This window comes from Danio rerio, chromosome 23 (genome assembly GCF_049306965.1).
Source record: "Danio rerio strain Tuebingen ecotype United States chromosome 23, GRCz12tu, whole genome shotgun sequence".
NCBI lineage: Eukaryota > Metazoa > Chordata > Actinopteri > Cypriniformes > Danionidae > Danio > Danio rerio.
This window is the reverse complement of record NC_133198.1, coordinates 38,274,312-38,290,350: the sequence shown is the minus strand read 5'-3', so window position 1 is coordinate 38,290,350 and position 16,039 is coordinate 38,274,312. Positions and strand designations below refer to the sequence as shown.

Here is a 16,039-nt window from a genome sequence, read left to right as displayed (position 1 = left end):
ATATTTTTTTTTTTGTATATATAAGTTGTTTTGTATGTATGAAGAAATGTCATCAGTAGTAAATAATTTGAAATTATTAGTTTAAAATTTTGAATGAAATTCCTTATTTCATGTTATTAGTTATACATTTTATTATTATTATTATTATTATTATTATTATTAGTAATAATAATAATAATAATAATAACAACAGTCACATTATTATTATTATTATTGACATTATTATTATAATTATTAAAGGTGCCTATAATGAAAATCTGGGTATTCCAAAGCATAGTATGATAATAAAGGATCAGTATATAGAAATGGTCATACTGTCAGCTCTAGATACCACAGTTTCCTCTTTCTCATGTAAATTCCAGGAGTGTAAAACCCTGGTGGACAAAAAGCCAATCAGAAGACAAAATAAACTGACGAGTTTCACGGGCTATGCCCTCCTTATTTGCATGTATGCCTACTTTAGGTCATTCATCCGAACCTGACTAGCAGCCACAACGACAAAAGCACATTAACTCATATGCAGTTCTGAGATCATAAAAAAAGCTCTGAAATCATATGCATGCCTCAGGTTGCATTTGATAAATCAAATGTTTTCTAGTGATACAACAGTGATCATTTTCATCCCTTTTTTAAGCGTATATTTCACTTACTACTGTATGTATGTGGGACTTTTATTTTAAAAACGCGAGCGTCAAATTGCTTACTGTGCATTACTGGGCAACGTCAGCACGAGGCACATTCAAACTGGCCTCGGGACGCAAATTGCAAGATTTACAGATTATACGTTTATTCATCTCCACTCAAAAGAAGCATAAGGTATGTTTAGTTACAGCTTGTGCTAATTTATTGCGTTTATTGTGAAATTTGAAGCGTATGTTTCAACAAACACATGTGGATTGCTGAATCATGTCAAGTCACTCAGCTCAACTGTCATCAGTTCATGCAGAGGTTGATACTAAAAGTCCTGGCTGTTTTCTTTGACAATATAGCTTCAAAATCCAACGTGATACATCTCTATCACTCTCTTTTGTCAAGTTTAATGATAATTTAGCCTTTATCCACAATGGATCTGCAGAGCAAATTTGGTTAATGTTATTCTGACTGAGTTTTATTTGTCTGTTTTCAGTGTACATCATGCTCTGTGTGTGTCACGACACAAACCATTCAATTCAGTAACTGCTTTATTGGCATGACAAATATATTGCCAAAGCATTTGCAAAGTTTACATTTAAAAAAGTACAATAATAAAAAAACACACGAAACACAGTAAATAGTAGTAGTAGTAGTAGTAAAAAAAGAAAGATATTTATATATATATAATAATTAAAGAAAATCTAAATCATATATCATATTATTCTATACCTGTATATCGTATTATTATTCAATATATCATATTATTATTCAATATTTCAGATTATTCAGTGTATCATATTATTTATACAAATCAATACTACAAAATAATAATACAATCAGAATAAGCTACATTTAACAATCAACATTTTAGGATAAAACAGTAAAAACAATACAAATCAATATATTTTTCAATGATTCATTAATAATCTAGTGTGTGTGTGTTTGTGTGTGTGTGTGTGTGTGTGTTTGCAAGCACATCACTGGTGTTTTTATTGGTCTCCTGCTCTCTTTTTGTGACAGGCATTAAGGTATTGTGCCACTAAAAGGATATAATCAAAAATATATGGTCAATCATGGACCTTCTGATGCTATGGGTATTTTATAGAGTATTACTGGAGCTTATTAAACCGTTTCTGGACAACTTACGAAGCCAAAAACCTACCATGTAGACATCAGAGAACAATTCACTTGATAAAGCAATGTAGTATATGACACCCTTTTTTTTAACAGTATTTCTATAATATAAAAATTCTGTTATAACATAAAGCAACAGTTTTTTTTAGCATTTAAGCACATGAATGAATGATTTTAATAAAGTTTATAATACATTTTGAATCAAAATATTAAATATTAAAATACCTTTTTTAAAAAAATAAATCTCTTCAATGAAATGACTTCAGTGACAAACAGTGCATGCTTAATTTGCATTAAAGCTGACAGCTTTAGTTTGAAAAGCCTCTCACTGGCGTACATGTGTGAGATGATTTATGAATATTCCTGCACATATTGCCTTGCTTTTGTTCCCTCTGTTCGGGATTTTATTGTAGCTCACAGCTCTGCGGTCAGCATTTGTAGGATTCTCACTCGAACCTCTGACCGCAACATTACCATCAGATTCATCCCAGATAATAAGAGACAGATTTGAACATTGTAGCTGTGGTCGGTTTTCTGTAGACTCTCTGTTATTCAGTTTTCATGTTGTCATGTCCAAATTCATGCGAGCGGGATTTATTCTGACTCAGGATTTTAAATCCCGGTCCAAAGGATATAAATGCGTATGAACTTGATTGCTTCATCAAGATGGCAGTCTAGAAACATCTTGAAGGAATGGAAAAGATGGTTGGAAGCTGTTCTCGCCTCTGTTTCCATCCTGAGAAACACATTCTTTTCTTCCGGAAATAAAACTGTCGATCCCTCTGATTTACTGTCAGTCTGAAGGGATGATGGGAAGAGCCGGGTTTGAGCAAGATGGGTTTGGTGGTTGCAGTTATACTTTCTGAGAACAAAATGTTTTTCGGTGTTCATATTCAGGCCTGATTTGCAGGAATGAACTTGAAGGCACAAACCAGTGTTTATGTAGCTGAAAAAAATAGGAACTGAAGAGACGTAGAACAACAGTGTGTGCTCTTCATTATCATGAGAGAGATAGATAGATAGATAGATAGATAGATAGATAGATAGATAGATAGATAGATAGATAGATAGATAGATAGATAGATAGATAGATAGATAGATAGATTGTTTTGTTTTGTTTTCTAAATTGAACGTGTTTAATGCTTTGGGTGTGAAACTGTCAGCGTGTGTTTTAGTGATCGATCCAAAACCTTCACCCTCTCTGTTCCTCTCAGGTGAAACGAGTTTCTAACCTCCGACCGAACTGCTAAAATCAAGTGTTTCCAGAAGCAGATGAAGACACTCCTCTTCCGCAAACACTTAAAGACACTCTGACATTTCACACACAGCATAAAACACACCAACTTCAGGGAACAAAACCGTTGAGCTTCAAAAATTCAGTCAGGCCTCAAACCTTGGCAGTCTTTCCTTTCCCTGGTGAGTACAAGCCTGATAACAAAAGTGCATTTGTGAGCCGTGGAGCCTTTTTTTCTCTTCACAGTTCAAAGGAAAGACAATTGATTGCTGAAAGGAAAGGACAACTGCACAATACATCATGTCATGCAGCATGAGAAATCCCTGACTAATGTCTCTCACTATTATTGTTATAGTTAAGTTTTTAAGCCAGTTAGATTTATTAATTTTTTTTAATGATTACACAATAGCCCCTTTCACACATACAGACCAGGTCCTTTTTGAAAATACCGGTAAATTCATTCTGGCTATTTTCCGGAAAGAGAAGTTGTAACATTACCGGCAATTTGCCGGAATGCTGCGCTGTGTGAATGCAGAAGGAAGATTACCGTAATAAGCGCGTGCACGTCTAGAATGTGCTGACGTGAGACGTCTGCTTTAGCCAATCAGAACAGTCAGACGCGTTTACGTCCGCACAGTTCATGAGAATAAAAACCTTTGAATATTTTTCCAGACACATTTAGCTGCTAGAAGTTAGTCAGATCACGTTTATATGTTCTTCTTTATGCCAACTGTGTAAATAATCATCGATGAGATGCTTATGATAAGCCATTGTTTGTTTACCTTCAAGCTTTGCGTGTGCCTGTGGAACAGCCTGTGAGCGCCGGCACACGCACATATGAACATCTCGACATGAGAAAGTGATCCTGCGAAAGTTGTTCACAATATTGATCATCCACAGAGTTTGTAATTTAGTCAAATGTTTACAAATACAAGCTCAGCCGTTTAAAGCTCATTTGTGGTGAATGATGTCAGAATTTACCGGTATTTTGGAATGGATGTGTGAATGCTCTTTTCCGGAAAATTTCCGTAACGTCCTCGCCTGTGTGAACAGCGCTTTTTTGAATATACCGGTAAAGTCGTTCCGGAAATTTTCCAGATATTTACCGGTTTCACTGTGTGAAAGGGGCTTTTATCTTAAGGTACAATTCTTGCTATTAACAAACCAACAGCTATGACGTTTAGCTCAGTAAATTCCCCATTCATCAACACAGACTTCATTCTTCTACTATATATACATTTCTGGAGATTGCAAATTATGCAGCCAGAGGAAGGTTTAGCTGCATTTTGTCTTTAAAACGAATGCTACAGGGCGGTATGATGCCGTTTCTTTTTGTGTTTACCAGCTGACCGCTTACCTTCGGCTGGATGGCCTTTCTGTTGTTACCAGTTTGTCCAGTAGCTTGCTGCGTACGCCAGAGGATTTGAGACGCAGAGCGCAGATGACTGTGAGGACGGGGTTTGAGTCTGGCTAAGAACAGTTCCAGAAAGCAGGTAAGAAAAACAAAAGCCAAAAAATTAAACATACAAGTAAACAACATGGTAAAAATCAGGCTGCCACGAGTGCTTTTCGTTTTCTGGATTGCTTTTCAAAACGCTGTCGGTTGGGTTTAGGGAGATGGGTGGGTGCTGGTCAATCGGTACTTTCTTGAACACTATCGGTTGGGTTTACGGAAGGGGATGGGCGCTGGTCAATCGGTGCTTTTAAAAACACTATCGATTGGGCTTAGTGAAGGGGGTGGGTGGGGGTTATCGGTGCTTTTTAAAACACTATCGATTAGGTTTAGCAAAGGGGGTGGGTTGGGTCATCAGTCAGGTGGTCAGTTAGTCGGTCAGTAGACTGTGGCCTCTGGTGGATTTACGCGAGAACAGAAGGTGCAGATGGCACTGAGTATGTAATAAAAAGGAGCCTGGGGGATAGGTCGGTTGGTCAGTCGATCAGTTCACAGCAGCTTCTGGTAGATTTATGCGAGAAGAGCAGGCGCGAATGGCACTCGCCAAAGAAATTTGAAATCTCAAAAAGCGTACACAGCGACCTCTGGTGGATTTGCAAAAACTGGGATGTATTTGCTTCTCTCCAGAAATGTATCTAGGAGTACAAAAACAGAATGAGCCTGGGTTGCCATTAATAGTTAGTTGGGTTTAGGTAGTTGTAGGGCTGGGGATGTAGTTTAAGATCATGCAGAATATGTACTTTATAAGTACTAATAAACAGCCAATATCTTAATAATATGCAGGAAATAAAGTAGTTATTTTTGAAGTGGTTCAAAACCTTTTTTTCTTGTCTTAGAAGAATTTTAAAATCCTTTTTTTGATCAATTTTAAATGTTGACTACTATAAACAACTAGTTATTAGTGAGAACTGATACTTGAACATAAGTGTTATCGAAAAGTTGTATATATATATAGATAGATAGATATATAGATAGATAGATAGATAGATAGATAGATAGATAGATAGATAGATAGATAGATAGATTAATGGTATTAATGTAATATAAATTTATTATAAAAGCCATGTATATATAACAAGGCTGCAATAAATTGATTAAAAACTCAAATTTACATTTTAAAATATTTCCATTTTGTCAAAGAATCTAGCTAATTAGCATAATATAATGATTATAAAGGATTATTTGACACTAAATATTTGAGTAATAATAATAAAAAGTAATAATTCCTTATATCTATATAGCACTTTTCTGGTCACTAAAAGCGCTTTACACATTGGGGGGAATCTCCTCATCCACCACCTGTGTGCAGCATCCACCTAGATGACGCAACGGCAGCCATATTGCACCAGACCACACCCCATACACCAGCTGATTGGTGTAGAGTAGACCGAGTGATAAAACCAATAATGATATCGGGATGGTTAGGAGACCATGATGGACAGAGGCCAGTGGGCAAATTTGGTTAGGATGCCAGGGTTAAACCCCTACTTTTTTTAAAGGACATCCTGGGATTTTTAATGACCAGAGAGAGTCAGAACCTCGATTTAACATCTCATCCGCAAAAATGCCACTCACTTAGCAGAGACCTCTTTATTATACTGGGGCGTTAGGACCCACATTAGTTTTGACTAAATGAAACTTTAATAACAAATTTTAAAAGTAATACCGACCCACACATTTAAAAAAACTATATCTGAATACACTACATACCCAGGATATATATATATATATATATATATATATATATATATATATATATATATATATATATATATATATATATATATATATATATATATATATATATATATATATATATATATATATATATATATATATATATATATATATATATATATATATATATATATATTTGCACTGGGAATGAATAACTATAAACCATGGGTGCCACTGTTCCACTTCGATACAGATTAAGAAATGTATTACCAGCTGACAAAGACTGGCATGGACTGGGGTTATCATTAGACAATATGATGTTACAAAAGCAAGAGGGAGGAGGAACACACTCACTTCACCATGCTGAAGGTTACTGTGTGTGTATGACATGGGAAAGATTCATATCGTTGTGCAAACCCCTTCATCAGGAAGGATTCTTATGACTGTTTAATATCGTGTAGCAGAACACAGCTGTGCAATGTTTGTATTGCTGAGGCATAGACTGATCAGGGAAGCATTCAGTTTGTATAAAGCACAGAATATAATTTTTACTCTTGATGTGCATGTTAGTATGTATTGCCTTTCTATTGTATAATACATACTTTTTACACTCTAAGAATTTATATAAGTTATGATATACATACATCACGTTTTTATCTTAATTTAACCTGATTAATTTAAAAAAAACATTCTACTTTTTTTGGAAATAGACTTATTTTACAAGTTCCCTAGAGTTGAGTTGTGCTGTTTTTGAATCCATTTAGCCAATCCCTGGGTCTGGCTGGAGCACCTTAGCATAGCTTAGCATAAATTATTCAGTCGTATTGGATCGTTAGCATCTCGATCAAAAAATAATAATATATTTTGACAATTTTCAAATTCAAAGCTTTAAGTGCTGAGTACTTTCATTGTACCAGCTGCAGGTATGGTACGGCAGTAATTTTCCTTGATAAAGTTCTTAGTCATATTGGTCTAGAACAGGCATGTCCAAACTCGGTCCTAGAGGGCCGATGTTCTGCAAGATTTAGTTCCAACCCCGATTAGGCCCACCTGGGTTAGCTAATCAAGCTCTTACTAGGCTTTCTAGAAACATCCTTGCAAGTGTGTTGAGGCAAGTTGAAGCTAAAATCTCCAGGACACTGGCCCTCCAGGACAGAGTTTGGACACCCCTGGACTAGAAGATAGCAAATTTTAATTTTCTGCCAGTTTTAGTACACTATGTAACTGTCAAGCTTTTAAAAAATAAAATTAATATTTTAAATAAAACTATAGCAAGATGCTAATGGTCTAATCCAATTCAATGCACTATGCTAAGCTAAGCTAAAAATGTTCCAGCCAGACCCGCAGATTGACTATTGACCACTATTTTCAAAAAAGTGGTGTTCCTTTTACCTTGAATCAATTCTAATTTTATAGTAAGTCCTTTTTTATCAGTTTAATGTAAACGACCTGTCAGGTTAATTTGATTACATTTTTTACAGTGTACTGATACCCCTCCTGTTTTGTTTGACTGTTTTCAGTGGGTAAAGGCGGTCTTTTACAGTATGGTTTTTAACAATCCTTTACAATTGTAGCTTGTAAAATTGCATCGAAAATGGTTTTAGCAAAATTTCTTTCAAGCAAAATGAACTGCCAGGGGTGTAATTACAGTAATTTCAAACCAAATTCCAAAATATTGGTTGTTAATATTTGTTATTGGTTTGACGCTCGTCGTAAGAGAACATACTGTGTCTAAAATCTTCTGAGACTACTTCAATTTTACCATCGGGAATTTATTTATCGCAGTTGCAAACATTCAGTTTTCAGTAAACATGTCAAACCTGCGATCAAATTTTCATCATGGTCTCACTCTGAAAACGTGGCCCTATATACATTTCTGGAAATCGCAAATTATGTAGCCAGAAGTATGTACGGCTGCATTTCATCTTTAAAACGAACAAAAAACTTTTTTTTGCTTACCAGCTCACCGCTTACTAATGTAAATCACAGGGTGAGAATGTGGTAAAAACTGGAAACTTGGTAAAAATCAGGGACTTTTCTATTTCTGGATTTCTTTTTAAAACACTAGGAAAGAAGGTGGGCCAGGCAATCTGTGCTTTAAAAAAACACTATTGGTTGGGTTCAGAAAGGGGGAGGGTCGGGGATCGGTTTGTTGGTCCTCTAGTGGATTCTGTAAAAAAAAAAACTGCAAAAAATGTAGCTCCTGGGACGTATTTTGCTTTCTCCAGAAATGTATCAGAATGAGCCTGGGTTGCAAATTTTAGGATTTCCAAAATTTGTCCCAGACAACCAATCCATGGACAAAAAACTGAGCTGGGCTTAAAGGATTGGTACACCCACAAACAAAAAACTCTTCCCTCATTTACTCGCCCTTTACTTGTTCCAAACCAGTTTGAGTTTTTTTTTTTTTTTTTGAACACAAAAGAAAATATTTTGAAGAAAGCTGAAAACTAGGGACTTCCTTAAAAACAAATACTATAACAAACAAAAAGTCTATTATGGTATATTATGGTACTAAATACTTAAAGAAAAAAAAATCACAAGAATAAGTTGCCAAAGATTGGAACCATTGAATTCACAATCTATTGAGTTGCACAGAAGTAAGCCATACATTTTTAGAATGACATGAAGATTGAGTAAACAGTGACAGAACTGAAACTTTTGTGTGAACTATCCCCTTAAGATAAGACCAGAAGGGAAGATTTTCAAACCCATTGACCTCCACTGCAACTTTGGAAACATCCTGACAAAAAATGTTTACTCATCACTAGCATGCAAGCCTATTGCATGAAAGAAAGTATATTTGGTTTGCCTTTGGGAACAGTGTGGTGTCAACACTTTAACTAAGGAATCAATATCAAATACAGCACCAGCTCCAGATGCTTTATTCGAGCAATTTTTTTTGTCCTACCCAAATGTCTGGAAGCACATCACATGCAATTTAGCCTTTTATTATATTCTCAGCATTATGATGCATGCCAAGTATTCACATTTCAATATGTGCAAAATGCAAATTACGACACAATATTCTCATGAACTTTTATCGACTTGCTCACTGATATTCTGAAACTGTTACTGCAAATTACATTATAAATCACTACTGGTTAAATTGTATTGCAGACAGAGAGAGAAACAGGCAGACATGGTCTCTGTGAGTGTTTCCCTATATATAGCTGAACAGTTTACATTGTGGCCATAATTTGATGGTTGAGAAATCAAGTCCATACTAGAATAACATGCACACGGCTCAGTCTGCATACAGGAGATCTGCAGCCCAATTTGAATTTAATCAGATTGTGTTTGTACAAATTTCAATATTTTGACCCAGCATGACGGAACATTGTTCAAAAAGATCAAATTAACTGTTCCTTCAAGTTTGTCTTCTCATTATTATTACTGTTATTATAAGTGTTGAAAATGGTTGAGCTGATGCATATTTTGGTAGAAACTGTGTTTAGTACCATTCAGAATACCATTAAATATGTGTTTATTTTCATTTAGGTTAAAGTAAGTAATATAAGTTTATTTTATTCATCAATAATCACACAATAAATTGTTCAGGAGTGATCAATAAATATAAAATTCACTATTAATAACTGAGTATTAATAATACTTAATCACAATATAACAGCAAGCACAAAAGAAGATTGGATTCTTCTTCTTCTTCTTCTTCTTCTTCTTATTATTATTATTATTATAACAATTATTATTAATACAGTTTTTCTCAGTCGATTTGGTACATTTCTCAGATCAGAATTGAAACTTGCAAAACAGCATTTCTCAAAACATTTTGTACAAATAGCAAAACACCATGGATTACCTGCAAAAGCCAGTCTCTTGCTCAAAATCCTTAGTTCATCTCTCAAAACTTAATTTCCATGTCAATGAATGTGTCAGTGCCATCAGAATTAAAAGTCCTTGTGTGATTGTGTACGGAGACAGTGAAAGACAGTGAAATTACTTAGTCATGTTGTCAATAAACCAGAACACCCCTTCAGAGTACACTGATGTAAACTTTGGCACATTTTTTTATATATTTTTTTGTTTGTACTGTAATTTGTTGACAGATCTTGTCATTGTGATACAGAAAGGAACAGACATCTCTCCATTCCGTCGGTGCCAGTGGCATAGTGGTTAGTGTGTCAACACATGGCACTCCGGTGTTCACGGTGACCCGAGTTCGATTCCCACATCAAGGTCCTATGCCGATCCTTTTGCTCCCCACACTTTATTGTCTATTCTACTGTCCTATCAATTAAAGGTGAAAACCCCAAAAAATAATTATAAAAAAGATAAAAAGTCAAGATTCATCTGGGAGAAATGTACCAATTGTAGACAGATTTAGAAATAAAGTAATGGAAATGTATAGGAAAATACATTATGGCAGACTATTATGACAACTTGTTCAGCCATTTTGCATTTAAGGACTTATGCCATGTACCAATGAATAAGTGTTGTGGGAGTGAGACTATTCAACACAGACCAAAATAAAAAGTTTGATCAACATGACATAAGCAATTGATAAAGTAGGACAGCAGAGAGTTGTACATTATCATTTGCATGGATGAAAGCAGGTATTTGCAACTTGTTCAAAGGAATGAGAAGCTGCTCTTTTGATGTGCACAAGTGGTTTGAAGATTGAACAGGTAGTTATGACTATTTCAATTCTGATCTGAGAAATGTTCCAAAGCGATTGAGAAAAACTGTAATGTTATCAGATTTTCTTTGAAATAAGAATGTGTTAAGTGAGCAGTTTAAAATGCAAACTACTAAACAAATAGTGTCAGCTAACCTAATGTGAAGAAAAGGTCAAGTAAGCTAAAATGTGCTTTTCTTTTAGAAAATCAATAATGTTAAGCAGTTAGGGGTAAATAATTTATGCTATAAGAGATTTTTTTTTCTCAAAGGTAATATCAATTAGACAGACAGACAGATCAGATGCACGGTAAAAAACAATTGATTTGTGTTGAGACAACATGAAGGAATTAAGTTAACTTATTAGTTTTTACAAATTTAAGTGGATTGAACAACAAACAATTAAGTTGTCCCCAAAATACTCTTTAATTGGGTGGCTAAAGCTCTTTTTAAATACACTGTAAAAATGCAGGGTTACAAACAATTCCTTTGTTTTTTTTCAATACAAATTAAACTAACTTATTTGTTTTTACAAATTTAAGTTAAGCATAAAACAATTAAGTTGTCCCAAAAAATCTCAAGAATTGTGTAGATTCAGCACATTATAATTAAGAAGTTTGAACAAACAGCAAAAAAATGAGTATAGAGAGAAATGAGATAGATAGATAGATAGATAGATAGATAGATAGATAGATTGATTGATAAATTGATAGATTGATAGATGGATGGATGGATGGATGGATTAAATCTAAAGAGAAACCTAAGGTAAAAAAGTGATATTAATTTATTTGTATATAAAACCTTTTAATTAGAAAATGTTTGTAACTGTAAGGCAAATAGTGTTGAATTTCTATATTATTCTATTTCTAAAAGTAAAGAAACGTGCTCAGATATGCTTTTTAAACAAACAGAAACCTCTGACGCAGCCTTGCTCAGCTTGACCAGACACAACTTTCTCTCAGTCCGCTGTATTATCGATCATGTGTTTACAGTGACGGTAAAAGCTCAGATTCAATCAATATTTGTCTCCGTGAACCTTTGGTGTTCAGGTGAGCGATGACGTAAATGATTTCCAAACAGTCTGCTTTCTGGCAGATAAATGTTTCATAGGGACATTTGCACCTCGCTGGATATCGGCCACACAATTCAGCACGATAAAGAATTTTTGTCACACGGTTTAACACGAGGACAATCTGAAAATCCTAAACTGTGTGTTATTTGCTCAGTGAGTCAGCTGTCTTTTTACATTTATTGTTTTAAAAATGGCGGAAGTGTGTGGCTCATGGCTAGAAGCTCATCAGGGAAGGTTTCTAAGAAAAATATTGATTGTTTCCAAACAGCCCCCCCCCCCCACCCCATTTTAAAATTATTAAAATGTATACTTTTACTTATAGTTTTTAATGCTACTAATAGTTTTTATTACTTTAGTTTTCACTATTTTCACAACATTTTCATGTGACAATAAAAGTGATTTGATTTAATTTGACATTATTTAAGGATGAGGAAAGTAATGCTAACATCAGACTGATGTTTTTAGCATTTGCTCGCGGTTTCTTGCCTTGTCTTAGACTACACTCTAAAACATATCTGTTAATTAACAGGTTTCATATCTTTAGGATTCACAGTGTTTTTCTGTTTATTTGTGGTTGCAAATTGTATTATGGTATGTTGATCTCTGCTCTGTCATCCTTTAATAATGAAAGTTCAACTGTTTGTTTTATCGAAGTAACTATTACTAAAGTTTTAGTGGTTTGAAACTTTATATTGTATTATAAATAGAGTTATTAAGTCTGTAAAATAACAGAAAAAGTACTGGCATTTTATTACCAGGTTGTTGTTTCGAAATTTACAACACCAAACCAGACAATGTACATTACTTTAAACTATTAAAAATGTTAATAAAAGTCACTTTTCCTAACTTTGCAACATGAAAAGTTGTTGGAGGAAAGATAAAGGTCCCACAATGCAATTAAAAAGCATAAATAAATACTACTAATAAAAAAATGAATCACTATTTTGACGCTGTATATATATATATATTATTTATTATTTTGTATATTTATATATTTATATACACACACACACACACACACACACACACACACACACACACACAACATTTTGTGTATATTGTGTATAGAACTACATGTTTTCTGTTATTTATGACATCAGTATTTCTGGGGTCATTAAATGCATCTTAAACTGATGTTAGACCTGTTAAAGAAAGCCATATGCACTGCATTGGTGCGGTTCAGAAATGGACTGAGATTTGCAGGTTTACAAATACACTTTTGAAGTTGATATTGAATATTTTTGCCAGTTGTCTGTGTGGATTCATTCAATAATAATTCTTTTTCAAAGTGCATGTCACTTAGGCTAATGCTCATAATAAGGTTTTGAAGAAGAAACTTCAGATCTTTACTCATTCTGGACGAATAAAATAAAACTTCAGGATAATGCCCAAGTGATTTTCACCGACAATGAGGTACCGGGTGAATATGCAAAATCACTCCCTGACATTATGGTGTTTAATGAAACACAGAAAAACCCCAATACACAAGGTGGCGTTGCGCTTCTGACACACTTATTACACAGAATAAGATGTCACCCTCACGCTTCGACTTCTGTTTAACCTCCACTACAGCACCTTGTCAAAGTTTGCGGAAGCCATTAAATAACATTAGGTAAAGTGAAACTCAGTATTAAATCCTGTTTGATCTGTAATTTCTATGTGCTCAACTAGAACATTTTGTGCTTGAGCTGTTTACTGAAAATTCAAGAAGAATTCAAGACATGGGAACAAATTAGTTAGTTATTTATTAATGCAGTGCTTTTGACAAATAAAAAGTATTTTAAAAATAAAAAGTAAAAAAAAAATAAATCGAAATGAATCTTTAATGCCTGTTGTTTTGGCGTATAAAACTACATCGGACCAGAGTCGCGCATGCCAAGATCTGTTTGACCCAGCTGTCGAATAAAGCTAGTAATACTGTAAATAAGGTCAATTTTCCACAATGTGTAATAAGGAGCCATGGTTATAGATGTGGACTCGCTTGTATGGGTTTATATTTAATCTGAAAAACCCATCACTACCACTACACTTGGTAGTAGTGTTTTAGCTCTTTTGGTCCGTTTAGAAACTTTGCTGTGTGAAAGCGAACCGCACCAAGAACAAAGAGCAACAATGTAACAATTTTAATCCCTGTTTCGGAACAACGGAATCAATTCACAGGTGTGAAAGCACCCTAAAACTGTTCATGATGCAGCCCATCTGTTGTTTGGACCATTGATCACAGATCACTAGCTCACAGCATGGAACAAATTCAGCAAAGTGTGTGATTAGGTCTGAAGAAATGACTCAGCAATATTGCTATTCATGGAATATGAATGCGTCACACACTGTTTCAGCAGAGAGATCTGTGACGGTGACATGCAGCTGCAGGCCGCTTTCATGAGATCAGCAAAAAAAATCTGTCAACCACAAACTCTCAAGTAAAGCAAAGGAGAAAAGCTCTCATTGGACATAAGAGCGCAGTAACTTGGAGCTTTATCTAAGGTTAACTTTTGAAGAGGGTCTATTGTATAACATTACACAACACTGAACATTTCTCCTCAGGCTCATTGGCACAATTGCTCCGTTTCTTTCTAAATAGTGTCTCTGTGTTGGTGGTTCAGGGCCTGATTATACGATCAGTAGTTTGTCTTGAGGGAACACGCTTTACTACTAAATGCTGTGTTGGTTTTGGCTTGTTTATACCAGTGGGCAAGCAGAGCTATTGTATACATGCTCAGATTGGAGTGTTCCATCTCTGGGTGATGTTTTATGAGAAAGATTTATGCTGTTTTTTGCTTTTTGCCAAGTAAGTGTTGGCAGATCATAAGCTGGGTGAAAATCATTTTTCTTTACCGTAGTGTTTGAGGTGTGTGTGCACATTTGGACACATTTAAACCAATACATATTGATCTGACATTTCCTTACACATGGTGTCTGCCGAGTTAAATTTTGTTAATTAATTTTCCTTAAGCTTAGTCTCTTGTTTATCACAGCGGAATGAACTGCCAAATATTCCAGCATATTCTTTTTACTGTGGATGCCCTTTCAGTTGCAACCCAGTACTGGAAAACCCCCATATACTCTCGTATTTACTCACTATGGCCAATTTTGTTTACCAAAGTCACTTATTCCACATGTCTTTAGATTGTGGGGTAAACCGGAGCACCCGGAGGAAACCCACGCCAACACAGGGAGAACATGTAAACTCCACACAGAAATGCCAACTGGCCCAGCTGGCACTCGAACCAGTGACCTTCTTGCTGTTAGGTGACAGTGCTAACCACTGAGCCACCGTGCCACCTAGAGTTAAATTCAAAAACAAAACTTAAAGCATTTTAATTTTACCAAATTCCCAATCAGGCCAACATTCATCCAATCACCAAACATCCATCTCAATAAAACCCTTTAACAAAAGTTTTATTTATTAATTCGTTTTACCAATATGGTTTAATTATCTTCCTTTCAAACACATTGGTTGTTATTTAATATATGTGGCTTAGAAATAACTAAATTTAAAGTTAAAACCAAGTAATATTCTTTTCCAGCCCAGCAGGCATAGGATGTCAACATGACGTCAGATTAACATTGTACCCCAACATCATGGGGATGTTGCCTTTTGTTTAGAAATGAAAATCAGGTTGACGTCAGAACTCAACGTCAGGCTGACATCAATGTCCAACGTCGGACAGATGTTTTAATTACTTTTTCAACGCAACCTAAAACCAACAAAATAACAACATCTAATGATGTTACAGCTTGACGTTGTGTGGACGTTACCACTATAACATCTATCAGACGTTGCATTTTGGTTGTCATACCTGACAAATAAATGTCAGTATTTAAAGTCAATATGACATTAATTTAAGATATTGGCTTGACATTGGGATTTGATCACTTTCCAACACAACCTAAAAACAACAAAATATCAACGTCATTTCACGTCGTTATTTGACATCAAAATAACATTGTCCTTAGATGTTGGCAACCTAAATCTAACCTAATATAAACATCTTATGATGTTGTTTGTCTGCTGGGAGGCCAAAAATCCTTAAAGGGCACCTATGGTAAAAAATCTACTTTTCAAGCTGTTTGGACAGATCTGTGTGTTGGTATAGTGTATAGACCGTCATACTGGGGTGATATGAACACACCCAGTCCTTCTTTTTCAATTTAACTACAAAAAAAAGGGTCGGCCAATTTGAGCTGTTTTCAAATCGAT

The 16,039-nt window shown here is 35.0% G+C and overlaps 1 protein-coding gene across 2 annotated transcripts in view; it reads left to right on the top strand.

Moving 5' to 3' along the window:
• The first annotated feature begins 705 nt into the window (after nt 1-705).
• Nucleotides 706-16,039, top strand: part of LOC564564 (solute carrier family 41 member 1) — a 142,859-nt gene continuing 127,525 nt past the window's right edge. For both annotated transcript variants that reach the window (XM_073939261.1, XM_073939263.1), the window contains exons 1-2: nt 706-816; nt 4,347-4,494. The gene's annotated coding sequence lies outside the window, so the exon portion shown is untranslated. The remainder of the gene's footprint in view (nt 817-4,346; nt 4,495-16,039) is intronic.